Source organism: Giraffa tippelskirchi, chromosome 3 (assembly GCF_054371585.1).
Source record: "Giraffa tippelskirchi isolate mGirTip1 chromosome 3, T2T-mGirTip1v1.2.pri, whole genome shotgun sequence".
NCBI lineage: Eukaryota > Metazoa > Chordata > Mammalia > Artiodactyla > Giraffidae > Giraffa > Giraffa tippelskirchi.
Window position 1 is genome coordinate 82,849,179 of NC_137277.1, and position 18,049 is coordinate 82,867,227.

At 37.4% G+C, this 18,049-nt stretch overlaps 1 protein-coding gene across 5 annotated transcripts in view; it reads right to left on the bottom strand.

The window, feature by feature from the left end:
- MTX2 (metaxin 2) overlaps nt 1–18,049 on the bottom strand; it is an 80,597-nt gene that overhangs the window by 57,574 nt on the left and 4,974 nt on the right. The window lies entirely within an intron of this gene.

The window sequence follows — 18,049 nt, forward strand, 5'->3', positions numbered from 1 at the left end:
CTGCAAGACACACAGAGAAAAGGAAATAAATTTACTAGTTTGACATAAATACTATACTGATGATCTCAGTGATATCAACATAGCCACTAAGTTCAAAACCTGGTAAGTTTTAGTAAGTTATGATATGAAGCCTTCATTTGAAACAGATTTTCAAGATGTTTAGACTTAAAATATAATGACATGTAACCTTATCAAAACTAGAATTTTAAGAACTATTACACGTGCAATTCAATTTTCAAATTATAGTACAATTCAAAGATAACACTGTATCCCAGATAATACTGATCATGAAATGATTAAATGACAATGTCCCTGAGACACTGTCTCTTAGGGGATGTTTAATGATACTACAGAGGATGTGTAAGCAGGAAGTGACTCTTCACATAACAGGAGTTTAAAACCATCCTCCAATCACTTCAACAGTCGGAGATCAATGTTCAACATGTGGGAAAGTGGCTCATGTATTTTACAACACAGGGAATAGAGCCAATATTTTATAATAATTATTAGTAGAGTACAACCTTTAAAAATTGTGAATCACTATGTTGTACAGCTGTAACTTATACAATATTGCACATCAACTATACTTCAATTTTTAAGACAATTTTTAAAAAAAGTGGCTCCTGTTAACAAATGGAGAGGTGCAGTGTCATGCTGTCATCTCCATAAACCTAAAATACTGACAGGTAGTATTCTGTAACATAGTGGTAAGGTTACTCTCTTAGTCCATTTGGGCTACTATAACAAAATACCACAGACAGAGTGGCTTACAAACAACAGAAATTTATTCCTCACAGTTCTGGAAACTCAAAGTCCAAAATCAGGGTGCCCAGACGGTTGGGTTCAGGTAAGAGACTTCTTCCGGGTCACTGACTACTGACTTCCTGCCAAGTCCTCACATGGTGAAAGGGGCTAGGGAGCTCTCTGGGATCTCTTTTATAATGGCACTAATTCCTAATCACCTCCCAATGGCCCCCATATTCTAATAACATCACCTTGGGGATTAGGATTTCAACACATGAGTAGGGGGAAGGGGGGCACAGTCATAGGAGCCACTTAAAAAATAAACTGCAAGGAAGTGCAGATAGAAAAATTAAAGACTACCTTAGATTGAAATAAGGGCCCTGAAGCAAGAAGCAGACATTCTAAGACAGACTGGAGAAGTGTAAGATAAATACAAAGGGACTGCCAAACTCTAAAAGAAGATCCACACTAGAACCATTCCCTTGGCTTGATCCATCAGTCCTTAAGGAGAAAAAAACATTGACTGACATCAAAATTCACTGAATATTCTTTATTGCTTGTTGTATATATGTAGTAAACTGTATGTACCTTTCATTTTAGAAAGTAAATTAAGCCACATTCTACAAATCTGTTTTATCAGTCATTCAACATACATTCACAGAACACACAAGACTAAAAACACTCAAAGGGAGGACATATGACTGAGTGATACATTAGATAAATGGGTTCTAATACCCTGCCATTCAGGAAGCAGAGGAAGAAAAGCGAAACTGATTAAAACTTCAGGAAAACTAGTAAGGGGCAGAACTTCCTCCTTAAAACCAAAGTGGGGGCCCACATGAAACTAGAGAACAACGAAAATCTCCTTGTGGTCAAAATCTACCTAAAAAGAGAACAAGATGGCAGAGTAGGTGGACGTGGAGCACATCTCTCTCCATGGATACATAAGGAATACACCTTCAGACACAGAAGTGCATGCAGAACACCAGCTGAGAGCGGACAGGAATACCTGGCCAGTGGAAAAGAATATATAGAACCATGCAAAACTCGGTAGGACGAAGGAACTAGGGGGAAAAACAGGAGTGTTAGTAGGACTGGACCTGCCCTCAGCCAGTGGGGGAACTGAAGCAGGGGTCCGATCCCCACATCGGTGCAATTGTCTATGTCAGAGGAGAAACATCTGAGGCTGAGAGTGAAACAGCAGATCTGTGGCAGCCTAAATGGAATGCGAATCAGACAGTCCTTGCCATACATACCCCAGACAGGGACGCAAGTACCCTAGAAAGCACAGCAGCTGGGAGCTGGAGTTTAGGAACTGTGGAGCAATCCCAGGGTAAGGGCTGCTGTTGGCTGCGAAGAGACGGGATCGAGGGGATAAGAGGGAGGAGATTATGGTGGGAAATGCCTGTGGAGGAAAGCCAGGCAGCCATGGAAGCAAGGCAATACTGCTGAGTCACGTGTAGGGGTTAAGCCCTCACCATAGCCTCTCTCACCCCACAAGCCAGCATCACCACCTGAAATAGAGGGGCTGGCCCATCAAAAGCCTGACGCTCTGAACTACAAAGTAGGACTCCGTGCAGGGTGCCCCTTTAAGTGCCTGACACACCGATCTACAGAGTAGGACCCCAACCAGGAGGGCCCTTCTATGTGCCTGATGCACCAAACAACAGAGAAGGACCCCAGGCAGGGAAGCCCTCTAAGTGCCTGAACAGGCAGAGCTATGGAGAAAGACTGGCCAAAGAGGCCTTATGATCGCCAGCTACAAGAAGCTCAAAAAAAGACTCTGATAGGGCCATAACTCCTGCAGCGGAGGCAGTCCGTGTCCCTGCACACTTGGCACCGCCAGGGTCCCCGCAAGCCAAGCAGCTGCGCCACCTTCACACTTAACTCTCACTGGGTCAGAGCTGCCACAGGCAAAAAAAAGTCTTGCATCTATGCGCACAGGGTCGCTTCGGTAGTGTCCAACTCTTTGCAACCCTGTAGTCTGTGGCCTGCCAGGCTTCTCTGTCAAGGAGCAGGGTTCTCCAGGCAAGAATATTGGAACGTATGGGCCAATACTGGTTGCCATAACCTTCTAGAGCACTGTATTTCCTGCTGCTCTAGCCACCAACTCCCCTGAGTACCTGGTGCTGCCAGAACCCCTGCGACCCAAGCAGCTGCACCACCTCCACTGGCCCTCACAGAGGCAAACGCAAGTCCTCCAGGGCAGCCTCAGGAGCAAACCCCAGTGGATGACCCACATGCAGAGGTGGAAATAAAACCACAATTGAAACCCAGGGGCAGTGTGGCTAAGGAAGAAGACCCAAAACCTTCCCACCAGCTGTACAGCTGCAGATTAAACCCACACAATCAACTAGGCAGACTCTGTGTTTATGGAATATATAAAAGGTTATTGAGAGCTCCCACAAAAGAGAACGCACTAGTTCTGATCGCTGTGGACACTGGAGGCAAGAACACACAGGAGTATGACCAGAGTAGAATCTGAGCTGCCCCCACAGCAGGTCCAAAGATCAGCACAGTGTTGGAGGGCATCCTAGGGAGGTGAAGTGGACTGTGACTTCCAGCAAGGAAAAGGACTCTAACAGCAGTGACTCAAGAAAAACATTTACTATTCTCATGTTTTGATTTGTTCTCTAGATTCTTTTGGATTTCTTTCCTTTTTTGCCCCCACTTTGTTGTAGTTGTCGATTTTATTGGCATTATGAAATCTAATTAAGCTTTTGCGCTTTTTTGTTTTTTTCTCAATCACATTTTTTTATAGTTGTTATAAACGTTTGCCTCTCTGTTGAGCTTTTATAGTTCTGCAGAGTTTTCTTTTTTTTCTCTTTTCTCTTTTTTTTAATTTTTTAAACCTATTATTATTTTTTCTACATTTATTCCTTTGTTTGCTTTTCCTACTGTCCTTTTCCCCTTGCAGTTAATCTTTAATGTATATAAATCTTCTTTATCTATATTTAACTTTGCATATCTATTCTTTCTTTTCTTTCTTCAACATATTTGTTAGTTTTATTTTCATTGCTTTATTCCCCAATTGGCACCTTGCTTTAGTTTTATTTGTCAGCTTGTATTTTAGTTAGTTTTGTTCTGGTAGATATAATTTTTGCTTTCCTTTGTTCGCCAAGTCAATCTACTGTACTTTATTTTTGTTGGACTGTTTTCATTTTGCTTATGGGTGCATATGTATATGTGTATATTCAGTCACACCTTTTATTGTTGTTACAAACCTTTGCCTCTAAGCTGGGCTTTTGCAGTTCTATGGAGTTTTCCTTTTGTTCCCTTTTTTCTTTCTTCTTCCGTTTTCTTTTTCCCTTTTTTATAATTTTAATTTTTAATTTTTTTAAACCTACTGTAATTTTTCTACTTTTATCCCTTTGCTTACCTTTCCTACTGTTCTTTTCCCCTTGCAGTTAATCTTTAACGCATATAAACCTTCTTCATCTACCTTTATTTAACTTTGCGTATCTATTCTTTCTTTCTTTCCTTTCCTCTCAACATATTTGTTAGTTTTATTTTCATTGCATTATTCCCCATTTCGAAGAAGGCAATGGCACCCTACTCCAGTACTCTTGCCTGGAAAATCCCATGGACGGAGGAGCCTGGTGGGTTGCAGTCCAGGGGGTCGCTAAGAGTAGGACACGACTGAGTGACTTCACTTTCACTTTTCACTTTCATGCATTGGAGAAGGAAATGGCAACCCACTCCAGTATTCTTGCCTGGAGAATCCCAGGGACGGAAGAGCCTGGTGGGCTGCCGTCTATGGGCTCGCACCGAGTGGGACACGACTGAAGCGATGCAGCAGCAGCATTCCCCAACTGGCACCTTGCTTTAGTTTTGTTTTCCAGTTTTTGCTTTAGTTAGTTTTGTCTGGTAGATATAATTTTTGGTTTCCTTTGTTTGCTGGGTCGATCTATTGTACTTTATTTTTCTTGGACTGTTTTGATTTTGCTTATGGGTGTATATGTGTATGTGTATATTCAATCACAATTTTTATTGAGGTTATAAACCTCTGCCTCTACATTGGGCTTTTACAGTTCTGTGGCATTTTCCTTTTCTTTTTTTCCTTTTTTCTTTCTTCTTCCATTTTTTTTCTTTCTTCTTCTCTTTTTTATAATTTTTTAATTTTTTTAAACCTATTTTATTTTTTCTACATTTATTCCCTTCTTTGCCTTTCCTACTATTCTTTTCTCCTTGCAGTTAATCTTTAATGTATATAAACCTTCTTCATCTACCTCTATTTAACTTCGCATATCTATTCTTTCTTAGAAAAGTTCGATCTTCCAAGACTGAACCAAGAAGAAATAGAAATTATGAACAACCCAATTACAAGCACTGAAATTGAAGCTGTGATCAAAAATCTCCCAAAAATCAAAAGCCCAGGACCAGATGGCTTTACAGGAGAATTTATCAAACATTTAGAGAAGAGCTAATGCCTAACCTTCTAAAACTCTTTTAAAAAATTAGAGGAAGAAACACTTCCAAACTCATTCTACGAGGCTACTGTCACCCTGATACCAAAACCAGACAAAAACAACACAAAAAAAGAAAACTACAGGCCAATATCACTGATGAACATAGATGTAAAAATCCTCAACAAAATTTTAGCAAACAGAATTCAGCAACACATCAAAAAGCTCATATGCCATCATCAAGTTGGGTGTATTCCAGGGATGCAAGGATTCTTCAATATATGCAAATCAATCAACATGATACACCATATTAACAAATTGAAAGATAAAAACCATATGATAATCTCAATAGATGCAGAAAAAGCATTTGACAAAATTCAGCACCCATTTATGATTAAAACTCTTTAAAACATGGGCATAGAAGGAACCTATCTCAACATAGTAAAGGCCATATATGAAAAGTCTACAGCAAACATTATTCTCAACGGTGAAAAACTGAAAGCATTTCCCCTAAGATCAGGAACAAGACAAGGGTGCCCGCTTTCACCACTATTATTCAACATAGTTCTGGAAGTCCTAGCTACAGCAATCAGAGAAGAAAAAGAAATAAAAGGAATCCAGATCAGAAAAGAAGTAAAGCTCTCACTGTTTGCAGATGACATAATACTGTACATAGAAAACCCTAAAGATAGTATCAGAAAATTACTAGAGCTAATCAGTGAATTTAGCAAGGTTGCAGGATACAAAATCAACACACAGAAATCATTTGCATTTCTATACACTAACAATGAAAAATCAGAAAGAGCAATTAAGGAATCAATCCTATTCTCCATTGCAACAAAAAGAATTAAATATCTAGGAATAAACTTACCTAAGGAGACAAAAGAACTGTACACAGAAAATTATAAGACACTAACGAAAGAAATCAAAGACGACATAAACAGATGGAGAGATATTCCATGTTCCTGTGAAAATGACTATATTGCCAAACACAATCGACAGATTCAATGTGATCCCTATCAAATTACCAATGGCATTTTTCACAGAACTAGAACAAAAAATTTCACAATTCATACGGAAACACAAAAGACCCCGAATAGCCAAAGAAGTCTTGAGAAAGAAGAACGGAGAAGGAGGAATCAACCTTCCCCACTTCAGATTATACTACAAAGCTACAGTCATCATCACAGTATGGTACTAGCACAGAAACAGAAATATAGACCAATGGAACAAGATAGAAAGCCCAGAAATAAACCCATGCACCTATGGGTACCTTATTTTTGACAAAAGTGTAAGTGAAGTTGCTCAGTTGTGTCCAACTCTTCGCGACCCCATGGACTGCAGCCTACCAGGCTCCTCCGTTCATGGGATTTTCCAGGCAAGAGTACTGGAGTGGGTTGTCATTGCCTTCTCCGTTGCCATTGCCATTTTTGACAAAGAAGACAAGAATATACAATGGGGAAAAGACAGCCTCTTCAATAAATGGTGCTGGGAAAACATGACCACTACACGTAAAAGAATGAAGTTAGAACACTTTCTAACACCATACACAAAGATAAACTCAGAATGGATTAAAGACCTAAATGTAAGACCAGAAAGTTTAAAACTCTTAGAGGAAAACATAGGCAGAACACTCAATGACATAAATTAAAGCAAGATACTCTACGATCCACCCCCTAGAGTAATGGAAATAAAAACAAAAATAAACAAGTGGGACCTGATTAAACTTAAAGGCTTTCGCACAGCAAAGGAAACCATAAGCAAGGTGAAAAGACAACCCTCAGAATGGGAGAAAATAATAGCAAATGAAACAACTGACAAAGGATTAATTTCCAAAATATACAGGCAGCTCATACAACTCAATACCAGAAAATCAAACAACCCAATCAAAAAGTGGGGAAAAGACCTAAGAGCCATTTCTCCAAAGAAGACATACAGATGGCTAACAAACACATGAAAAGATACTCAACATCACTCATTGTTAGAGAAATGCAAATCAAAACTACAATGAGATATCACCTCACACCAGTCAGAATGGCCATCATCAAAAAGTCTATAAACAATAAATGCTGGAGAGGGTGTAGAGAAAATGGAACACTCTTGCACTGTTGGTGGGAATGTAAATTGACACAGTCACTATGGAAGACAGTATGCAGATTCCTTAAAAAACTAGGAATAAAATCACTGTATGACCCAGCAATCTCACTCCTAGGCAAATACCCTAAGGACACCAAAACTGAAAAAGAAACATGTATCCCATCATTCACTGCAACACTATTTACAATAGCTAGAACATGGAAGCAAACTAGATGTCCATCAACAGATGAATGGATAAAGAAACCATGGTACATATACACAGTGGAATATTACTCAGCCATAAAAAGGAATGCATTTGAGTCAGTTCTAATGAGGTGGATGAACCTAGAACCTATTATACAGAGTGAAATGAGTCAGAAAGAGAAAGATAAATATCGTATTCTAACACATATATAAGGGATCTAAAAGAATGGTACTGAAGAACTTATTTACAGGGCAGTAATAGAGAAAAAGACATAGAGAATAGACTTATGAACATAGGGAGAAGGGAGGAGAAGGTGAGAGGTATGGAAAGAGTAACATGGAAACTTACATTATCATATGAAAAATAGATAGCCAACGGGAACTTGCTGTATGGCTCAGGAAACTCAAACAAGGGCTCTGCTTCAACCTAGAGGGGTAGGATGGGAAGAACACGGGAGGGAAATTCAAAAGGAAGGGGATATATGTATACCTATGGCTGATTCATGTTGAGGTTTGACAGAAAACAACAAAATTCTGTAAAGCAATTATCCTTCAATAAAAAAATAAATTTAAAAAAATCAGACTTCTACTTTCGCAGATGATGATGATAGTGGTGGTGGTGGTGATGGTGACAGCAGTTAAGATTCCTCAAGAATTTTACAGCTAATATCTAGCATATATTTTAAAATGCTTACAACTCAATAATAAAGATGACAACTTAGTTTTTTCAAAGAGCATAGGATATGAATAGCTATTTCTCCATGAATGGCCAACAAGCACATGAAAAAATACTCAATATCATGAGTCACTGCTGCTGCTGCTGCTAAGTCGCTTCAGTTGTGTCCGACTCTGTGCAACCCCATAGACGGCAGCCTACCAGGTTCCGCTGTCCCTGGGATTCTCCAGGCAAGAACACTGGAGTGGGTTGCCATTTCCTTCTCCAATGCATGAAAGTGAAAAGTGAAAGTGAAGTCACTCAGTCGTGTCCGACTCTTAGCAACCCCATGGACTGCAGCCCACCTGGCTCCTCCATTCATGGGATTCTCCAGGCAAAAGTACTGGAGTGGGTTGCCATTGCCTTCTCTGTCATGAGTCACTAGGGAGACACAAATCAAAAAACCACAAGGAGATGCCACTTCAGAGCCACTAAAATGACTATAATTAACAAGACAGACAGTAACAAATATTTAAATGATATGGAGCATTTGGAATTCTCACACATTGCTGGTGGGGATATAAAATGTTTAGTGGTTTCTCAAAATTACCACTATGACTCAGCAATTCCACTCTTAGGATTTCACCCATGTGAAATGGGAAAACATATCCACACACAGATATGTACTAGAAAATTCATAATAATCAAATGGTGGAAACAACCTAAATGACCATCAGCTGATGGGTGGATAAACAAAATGTGGTATATCCATACCATAGAACACTATTTGGCAATTAAAAAGAATCAAGTAGAATACATGATACAACATAGATGAATTTCAAAAGCATTATTCCCGGTGAAAAAAGCCAATCACTAAAGAATACACACTGTATGATTCCATTTATACAAGATATTCAGAAGAGGTAAATCTACAGACAGAAAGTAGGTTAGTGGTAGACTTAGGTGGGGCTGGAAATAGAAACGATTGTATATAGGCAAGAAATTTCTTTTGGGGGTGAAGAAAATGTTTGTCCTACAACTGGACTATGGTAATAATCACATCTCTATACATATACTAAAAATTTTTTAATTTTACACTTAAAATGGTATATAAATTATAGATCATAAATAGATCTTAAAACACTTCTTGCATTTATTGTGCACTTAAGTGCTTGACATAGTAACTGTTTCACAACCACTTTATGAGGTACACGTATACTAAGTCACTTCAGTCATCTCTGACTCTTTGCGACCCTATGGACTACAGCCCACCAGGCTTCTCTGTCCATGGGGCTCTCCAGGCAAGAATACTGGAGTGGGTTGCTGTGCTCTCCTCCAGGAGATCTTCCTGATCCAAGGATTGAACCCATGTCTCATGTTTCCTGCATTGGCAGGCAGGTTCTTCAGCACTGGCGCCACCTGGGAAGCTCTTGATGAGGTAGACACTACTATTACTGTCCCTATTTTACAACAAGAAAACTAAGGCACAACGATAAATAATTTCCCAAAGTCATAGTGCTAATCAGTGACAAGGACTAGGGTTTGTCAGGTAATGGCTCCAGAGTCAATGAACACACAACTGTATTAGCTAACCTCTTACAGAAGCCACAAATAAACATACTTGGGTGATAATTATTATAACTAATTATAATCATTCTACAACAATGGTTCTCAACTCTTAATATAAAAGAATCCCCTACAAAACTTCATAAAACTGTGTATTTCCATCAAACCCTAAACTCAAGAGATTCTGATACTGTAGAAATGAAGGCCACGAATCCAAACTTGCCACAGGCATGCCCAATAAATCTGATGAAGATGGTCTGTGACCACCAAAAAAAAAAAGACTGTCCAGAGGACATGGAGTACACCTGAAATAAGACTAAGTTCTTTTCACCCCTTTCATTCATTTGCCTCATTAAAGAATGTGGCAGTAAGGATCTGTGTAGATTAATTTTATTCAAGAAGATTTTTGCCCAACTTATTCTACTTAAGTATTTGTGGATATGGCTTAAAGCCATGTTTTAAAGCATGCTTCAGTTAACATGTTGCAATTTTACAGTGTTCCAGAATAAGCTTTTAAGATTAATGAACTGAGGCCGCACTTGTTCTGGAACCAGAAAGTGGTTAAATGATAGTTTTTCCATTAGATGTAATCAATAAGGAAAGTAAAATTAAGTTAGTAGTTATGAGATTTGAACGTGAGCCATTTGAACCTATCTATTTGAAACTAGAGATCAATTTCAAAAAGTTACTCAAGGATCAATTTCATAAAACAGACAAATTTCTGGAGGTTAACAAGGGTGAAGAAAACAAGTTCATAGCATCATCAAGCCAATAACCCAGACTACAGTGAATACAAGCTAAAACTGAAAAGGTTCCATTCTTATTCACTAAGGATTCATATGTCATCCTCTCAAATGGTTATGTTTAGACTTTGTCTCATTATAAAAATGATCCATCATTTTCCATTAATTTCCAATAAAAAGCTGGCCAACTCTAAGTGACTATGAATAGATATGAACCTTGTAGCTAGGGCTCAAAATGCGGATTTTGTTTTTAAAAATGGTAATCTGGAACTCATAAAAGAGGAAATACTGACACCATGTCTGAGCTTTTCTCAGAAACAAAGATGAATATGTGATCAACAGCCGAGCCACACAAACCAGCCGGTTTAGATTAAAGGCGCAATGGCTGCCAAAAAGCTGAGAAAAGACAAACAGCTCCACACAAATATCAGACCTCAACATTGCCAACAGTGTTAACCTCCAGGATTTAATGGTTTTCTAAATCTAATCCTAGTAAATGGAAAATAAATGTCCCTTCAACTAAGAAGCAATCCTCCCCACCACTCTAAACTCATTACAATCATTGTAGTAATACCATCTGTTATTTTAAATATCTACTATGTTCTAATACTGGACATAGATTCACTCTCTCCTATCAAGCTAGGTAACCAAAGAACTCTCTGTTCCTCCTGCCTCACTCCTCTCTGGTAGCCATGAGACAAATGATTCCCTACAGAGGATTTGATCTGTTGTTACATCTCCAGAAATCTTGGCAGAATTGCAAGATTCCCCAAGAACAACAACAAAAACACAAAGACAAAATAAACAGGAAATAACATAATACAGCCTAACCATCACAGAATCCCTTCATGAACAGGAACACAGGGAAAGAAAATCCTCAGAGAGGCAGAAAAAAAACACATTAAAGCCTTTAACTGAACTACCATAGGTTATTAAAGTTGCAAAATGTACCAAGGACTATGATAAACAGACAAAGATTAATATAAAACTGCCACTGCTCTCTAGGATCTAATTTTGTTGAGTAGGTGGGGGGCACAGAACAGGGGGAGTAAGAAGAGGTGACTGAGATACACATAACCATTTACAATACAATAAACAAATACAGGTGGGGTAGGGGAAAAACATAGGTCTTGAAGCGAGACATGGCTGGGTTCCCCTCCCAATTCTACAACTTATCGCCTAAGTGACCTTAGCCAAGTTGTGTAATCTTTCTTGCCTCATTTATGTCATCTGTAAAAAGAGGAAAATGACCCATCTCATAAGGTTGTTGGAAGAATAAAACTAGATAAACTATGTAAATGCCATATACAATCTCTAAGCTCACAGAATGTATTCAGTAACATTAATATAAGCATCAGACCACAGACTTGTATAATGCACTATAGGAATCTTCTTGAAGAAATAACAACCTGCTTGAGAAAGACAGGAAAGAATTCACAAGAGGAGATGAAGTCTGAGCTGAGTAAAAACACAAATAATAATAATCACAAGTGCACCAGACAGAGGGTGAGGGTGCAGGGAGAGGAGTTCAGATGTTCACTAAATATCTAACACCCCTAATTCAGTTTGAGGGAAGAGAGGTAAAAGACTCAGTAAAGACTTCCTAAATTAGCATTTGTATTATAGGATACACCACTTTATATTCAAATTATCTGTTTTGATGGATGTGTCCTACACAAGGGAGTTAAGTTCGTCAAAAGCAACAATGGTCACTCATTTTTGTACCCCAGCACCTAGCAGAGCACCCAGCACAAATTAGATACTCAGCCTAAAAATATATTCTATGGAAAATACAAGCAGGTCTTTTGCTATCTAAAGCCTAAAAGATAACTGACAGCAAAAAATTGCTGTAAGTCTGGAAATAAAACCATCTAACCAAATTAACATCTCAGGTTAAATCACGAAGTAACTTCTTTGGCTTATAAAAGTTCTTAGAGATAAAAATATATAACCAGCACACACACAAAAAAACTAAGTGTATAAGCATAATGAAATGCTTTTTATGGTTTCTATTTTGCTAAAGCAGTTACAGTTAATGGGAATTGCCATGACAAAATGATTGTTTTTATGAAAAGAACCTTCTTTATTACTAACCAATCAAATTTCATTTTTATTACTGATGTAGAAAAGTTCAAAACCATGATTCATTTATAAAGCGTACAAAAATAAGAAAAGTGTTCGAGAACAGAGTACAGGATCATTTACAAAGCAATAAAAAATTAAGCATGCATTTCTCTTACTGCCAAGGCAGATTCTTCTACATATAAATGTCTGTAGCTGGATTTGCTGAATCTAACTTCTGTCTTTGAACAAAAAATGAGAAGCCTGAATTTAATATCTCATCTCCAGTTGACATCTTCTGTCCATCTGATAGTTGCTTATCGAGAAATATCAAAAACGTTTGAAAAATGTTAAGAAGCTTGATGTTTTCTTTCAATTTTCACTCAAATATGAAAGGCTTGAGCTAACATTAATAACTCAAAAGTCTTCACAGAAGAGAGACTGACAAATTTTATGGGGAACACATCACCAAAATCTTTTAAGCTAAAAATGAAAAGTCAAATAATTTCAAAGTATAGATTGTTAATAAAGCATACAACAGAAGCAAAATTCACGTTATGCTTAATATGGACTATTACAAGGTCAAAAACAAGTCTCTCATGTGATCTTCACAGCATACCAAAGTTTTCTAAAATGAAACAAATTATTGACTCTAAGAATTTGGTTTCCAACCTATTCATGAATACAAACATGATAAAAGAAAATAGATCACACTGATGTCAATAAATTATGTTTTGATTCTAATCTGAAGTATAACCTATTTTGTCTTTGTTTTTGCATCTGCCCCTTCAATATTACTTCACAGGTGCCAAGGTGATAAGCACTACAGTATGAGACTATTCCTACAATGAACACAAATGAAAAAAGATTCTCTGAAATGTTATGGCCAATTCAATAACTTATTATTAATTCCTCAGTGCCTTCTTCAATACTGGAAAATCCTCAGAATGCAGATTACAAATAACTAACAAATCTTTATTTTCAATAACAAAGAAATTTACCGTATTTTTTCAAATATTTGTTGCAATGATTATTAGATATTCGATATACAGATATAAGAGCCCTATCATTTCTTTATTCTCAATAAACTTTGTGACCAATAGCATCACTTCTATTATACAAAGGACTTTTAAACCACAGTTTCCACTTCATTGAGCCTCTAGAATCCTCCTGAAATGCTTTAAGTCCAGATTTCCCAGTATTCACGTGAAAGAAAGATGGAATAAAAAAGTTTATTACTGATATAAAAACAAAATTTTTAAACATGTCTGTACTTATTATACTTAACTTCATGTTTACATAAGGATGTCATAAAACCCTGTAAAACTACTTTCTGAGATGATACCATAAAGTAATCTACTGCTAGAAGGAAATTATTAATAAATTTAAATAATTAAGCACCTGCATACCCACGATGAGATAAATGAAATATCCCAAGTATTCTTTTTCATCCTTTATGTAGTTTACAGAGCTTCTAAATAAAGAACAGAATAGACATTGCCCTGATTTCAAAAGATTATTAACTGTGCTATGATGAAATTGACTAATACGCTTAAAATATATCAATACATTAGTGAAGTAATATTCACTAATTCAGAAAAGATGATATAGTTAATAAAAATAAAGACACTTCCGATATTTTGGACACTTCCGATATTTTGGTGTCCAAAATATTAAGAGGATATTACAATGATAACATCCTCAAAGGCACCAGGAAAACAAATAATAGAAACTACCATGTACTAAACATACCATGTACCACCCTAAATGAGGTGCTTACCATACATTATAAAATATACTGTCCCCCTTTCACAAATAAGGAAACTGGTCTATTAAGGTCTGCCCAAGATTATAAAACAAAAGGCAGAACTGAGCTTAGAACTCAGTTCTATCTTACTCCAGTGGCCTTGATTTTATATGTTTCAATTTTCTTATCCATAAAACAAAAACAACACCTAAAAGGATCAAATCAGCAGCTATGTATTATCTAGCACAGTGGGTCAAAAATGGACACTTAAGCTTATCATCAACCAAATACATAGCAACTAATTTTTTTAAGGCTAAAACTTTTCAGCAAAACCTCATAAATAAACCACCACTGAAAAAGCCTCAGAGTGTTTACACCTATGACCTATACTGAAGATTCAATTATATAATGAAGATAAATATGGCTGAAACTTATCAAAGGTATAATCTTGAAACAAATATCTTAGAATAATTTGTTATAGGAGTAACTTTAATAAATGTAATCACTGTTTACAGATGTTTTATATTATTGAAATAAATTATGTATTCTATCTAAAAGTAATTTTAAAAGTTTTACCAAACTTGTATTTTTACACAAGAGGACAGAGGCAAAGTCCAGTGAGAGAGAAAAACTGATAGGTAAATGAATCAAAAATAACATTAATGAAAATTTATTGAGTATTTACTATGTGCCAGACACAATGCCAAACATTTTCTATCTTTTCTTATCTAATCCTTATAATCGACATTATCTTTACCAATTTGCAAATAAGAAACCTGAAGCTTAAAAAGGCAAGTGACTTGCCTAAGGTCACACATTTAGCAAGTAGCTGAATAAGAACCCAGGTCTGACTCTCACTTCCAAGTCCACAAGAAGAAAGCAAGGCAAAGGAAGTGATAAGCACTGTAGAAGATTCCTGCAGTTTAAATTCAGCATCTCTCTAGCTTTCTGCATGTATCTGATGACAGTGTGGAACCCTAAAAGCTGGAGATGCTCCTGGTACAGAGATAGGCAAGTGAATCAGTCCTTTCCTGTCACAGTATTCCATCCTTTTGGCTACTACAGTTACCACGCCAAATGTGGTCACACAACCCAAAAGGGAATAGTGAATCATTCCCCAGGATATGTTCATACCAAACTATCTGTAAAAAACAATTTTTTCACCTGAAACTCAAGTAATATATTGAAAATCTTGCCAGTTTAAAAAAAAGCAAGTGAAAATTTAAAATGCACAGGCTGTTATAAAAGATTCTGAAAACCATTCAACATCCAGACCATTTATCCTCCTTTTACAGTTCTTAATCTAGCATGTCCTTATCTACAGATTCAAACTTTAGTTCAAAAATCATAAGTTGCCATTTCTTTCCACGTCACTAAGTTAAAAGAAAAATTCAAAATTCTCTCCTTAAAAAATTTATCCAAATAAGCTATTCAGTTAGATACACAAATATGTATTTGCAAGTACCATTTCTATCAGCAAATTCATATACACCTGTGATGGCTCTGAAGTCCATTAAACTGGTTAGACTAAACTACCTTTGCCAGAACACCCTTTCTACTGTGTCTTATTAGGGTTAGCTACAAGGGACATCCTCCAGCAGGGGTTGGGAACACAGAGGGAAGACAGCCATTTTGTAGCAAACACCTCCCAGTTATTCAAATACTACTCTAGGTGATCTGGGAAAGAATTTTGCTGACATAATTAAAGCAAGCCCCAGATGAGCTGACTTTATGTTAATCAAAAGGGAGATTATCCTGGGTGGGCCTAACTTACTAACAAACAAAGCTCAGGCTCTGCAAGCAGCACCTGCTGCACCTTCCTTCTCCTCCTGGAGCCCCTTCATGGCTACCTGCCTTGTGGCCTTAGCATCCGGTTGGCCAACCTCCACAAGAACATAAGCTTCTGTGTGTGTCTGTGTGTGTGTGTATGTCTCTCCAACCTCCACAAGAACATAAGCCTGTGTGTGTGTGTGTGTGTGTGTCTGTAAAGCATAAGCCAGTTCATGTGTGTGTGTGTCAACAGCATATGCCAATTCATGTATGTGTGTGTGTGCATGTGTGTGTGTACACAAAGAAAGAACTAGTGCTCCTACCACTTCTGCTTCTCAGTCTGAACTAATATAATACACAAACACCCATCATAAAAAGACTAGATAAGCTAATTATGATTTCTTCATTACAATGAAATACAATACAACCTTTAACAATGATAAATATTTCATTCACAGACATGGAAAGAGATGTCATTATGTTACATGACAAACAGATTACAAAAAAGTATGCATATTATATATTATATATGTCTTTTTTTTTATTTTAGGGAGAGTGAATGAGGTAGCTTTGTTCACCAAAGTTTTAATGAGGAAGATGGGATTTTAAATTTATGATTTTAGGTGACTTTTACTTTATATTCTTTTGGGTTTTTTTGATTTTCTACGATAACAATGTATTATTTTTATTATGAGGGAAAAAAGAAAAAAAAACAATAAACCTTTCTTATTTGACAGAAAAAAAAAATGTCTGGTAGACTTGGAGACTAAAATGTGCTTAGTTATCCACACAAAGTGAACAGTTGAGGCAAAAGTTAACATTTGCCAAAGATGGACCCTACAAATAGTTTAGAAAGGCAAGAGTTCAAGGAAAGGGGTGACAAGAGATGAAGCTAGAGAGACAGACTCTAACTTACAGAGCGTCTTATATGCCTCACTCCATCTACCGACAACAGGGAACAAATGATGATGTTCAAACAAGAGGAGTTACATCTGTGTTTTAGGAAAATAAAAATAATTCAACACAAACAAACAAAAACCCATTGAGGCTTTCAGTGTATAGGCTGTACTAGAAAGAGATCAGACTGAATTTAGGGAAACCTATTCAGACAATACTACAGTAATTCAAGCCAGAAATAACAAACCCTAAACTAAGGTAATAATACAGCAGTGGAGATGGAAAGAACAGTCATTGAGTCATAATAAGGAGTAAGAAGTGAGAGAACTTGGTGGGGGAATACATTAGTAGTAAAGTGACAGAAATGGTTCACTTCAATGGGGGAATTCACAGAAGGCTTCTAAAAGATGTCCTTATGAATGAGGCTCTCAAGGAGGGTACCTCATGAGTATCACAGATAGATGGAAGATGTCTTTAAATGTTTCCAAAAGAAATACCAGTTTCATGGCCCACTGAAGGAAAGAATAATAAGCAGTGTTAAATACATTTAAAAACAGAGCTCTCAACTACAAAAACAGATTCACATTTACTTAAGTTATTAATATAACAGATCTGTATAGATAGATAAATCTCTAATCTCTCGAAGTTCATCTCTTCCAAGAAAACCATATTACTGCCAGAAGCAGAATCAGTTCAGTCAGTTCAATCACTCAGTCGTGTCCGACTCTTTGTGACCCCATGCACTGCAGCACGTCAGGCCTCCCTGTCCATCATCAACTCCCGGACTTGACTCAAATTCATGTCCACTGAGTCGGTGATGCCATCCATCCATCTCATCCTCTGTCGCCCCCTTCTCCTTCTGCACTCAATCTTCCCCAGCATCAGGGTATTTTCAAATGAGTCAGCTCTTCTCATCAGGTGGCCAAAGTATTGGAGTTTCAGTTTCAACATCAGTCCTTCCAATGAATATTCAGGACTGATCTCCTTTAGGATGGACTGGTTGGATCTCCTTGCAGTCCAAGGGACCCTCAAGAGTCTTCTCCAACACCACAGTTCAAAAGCATCAATTCTTCAGCGCTCAGCTTTCCTCACCGTCCAACTCTCACATCCATACACGACTACTGGAAAAACCATAGCCTTGACTAGACGGACCTTTGTTGGCAAAGGAATGTCTCTGCTT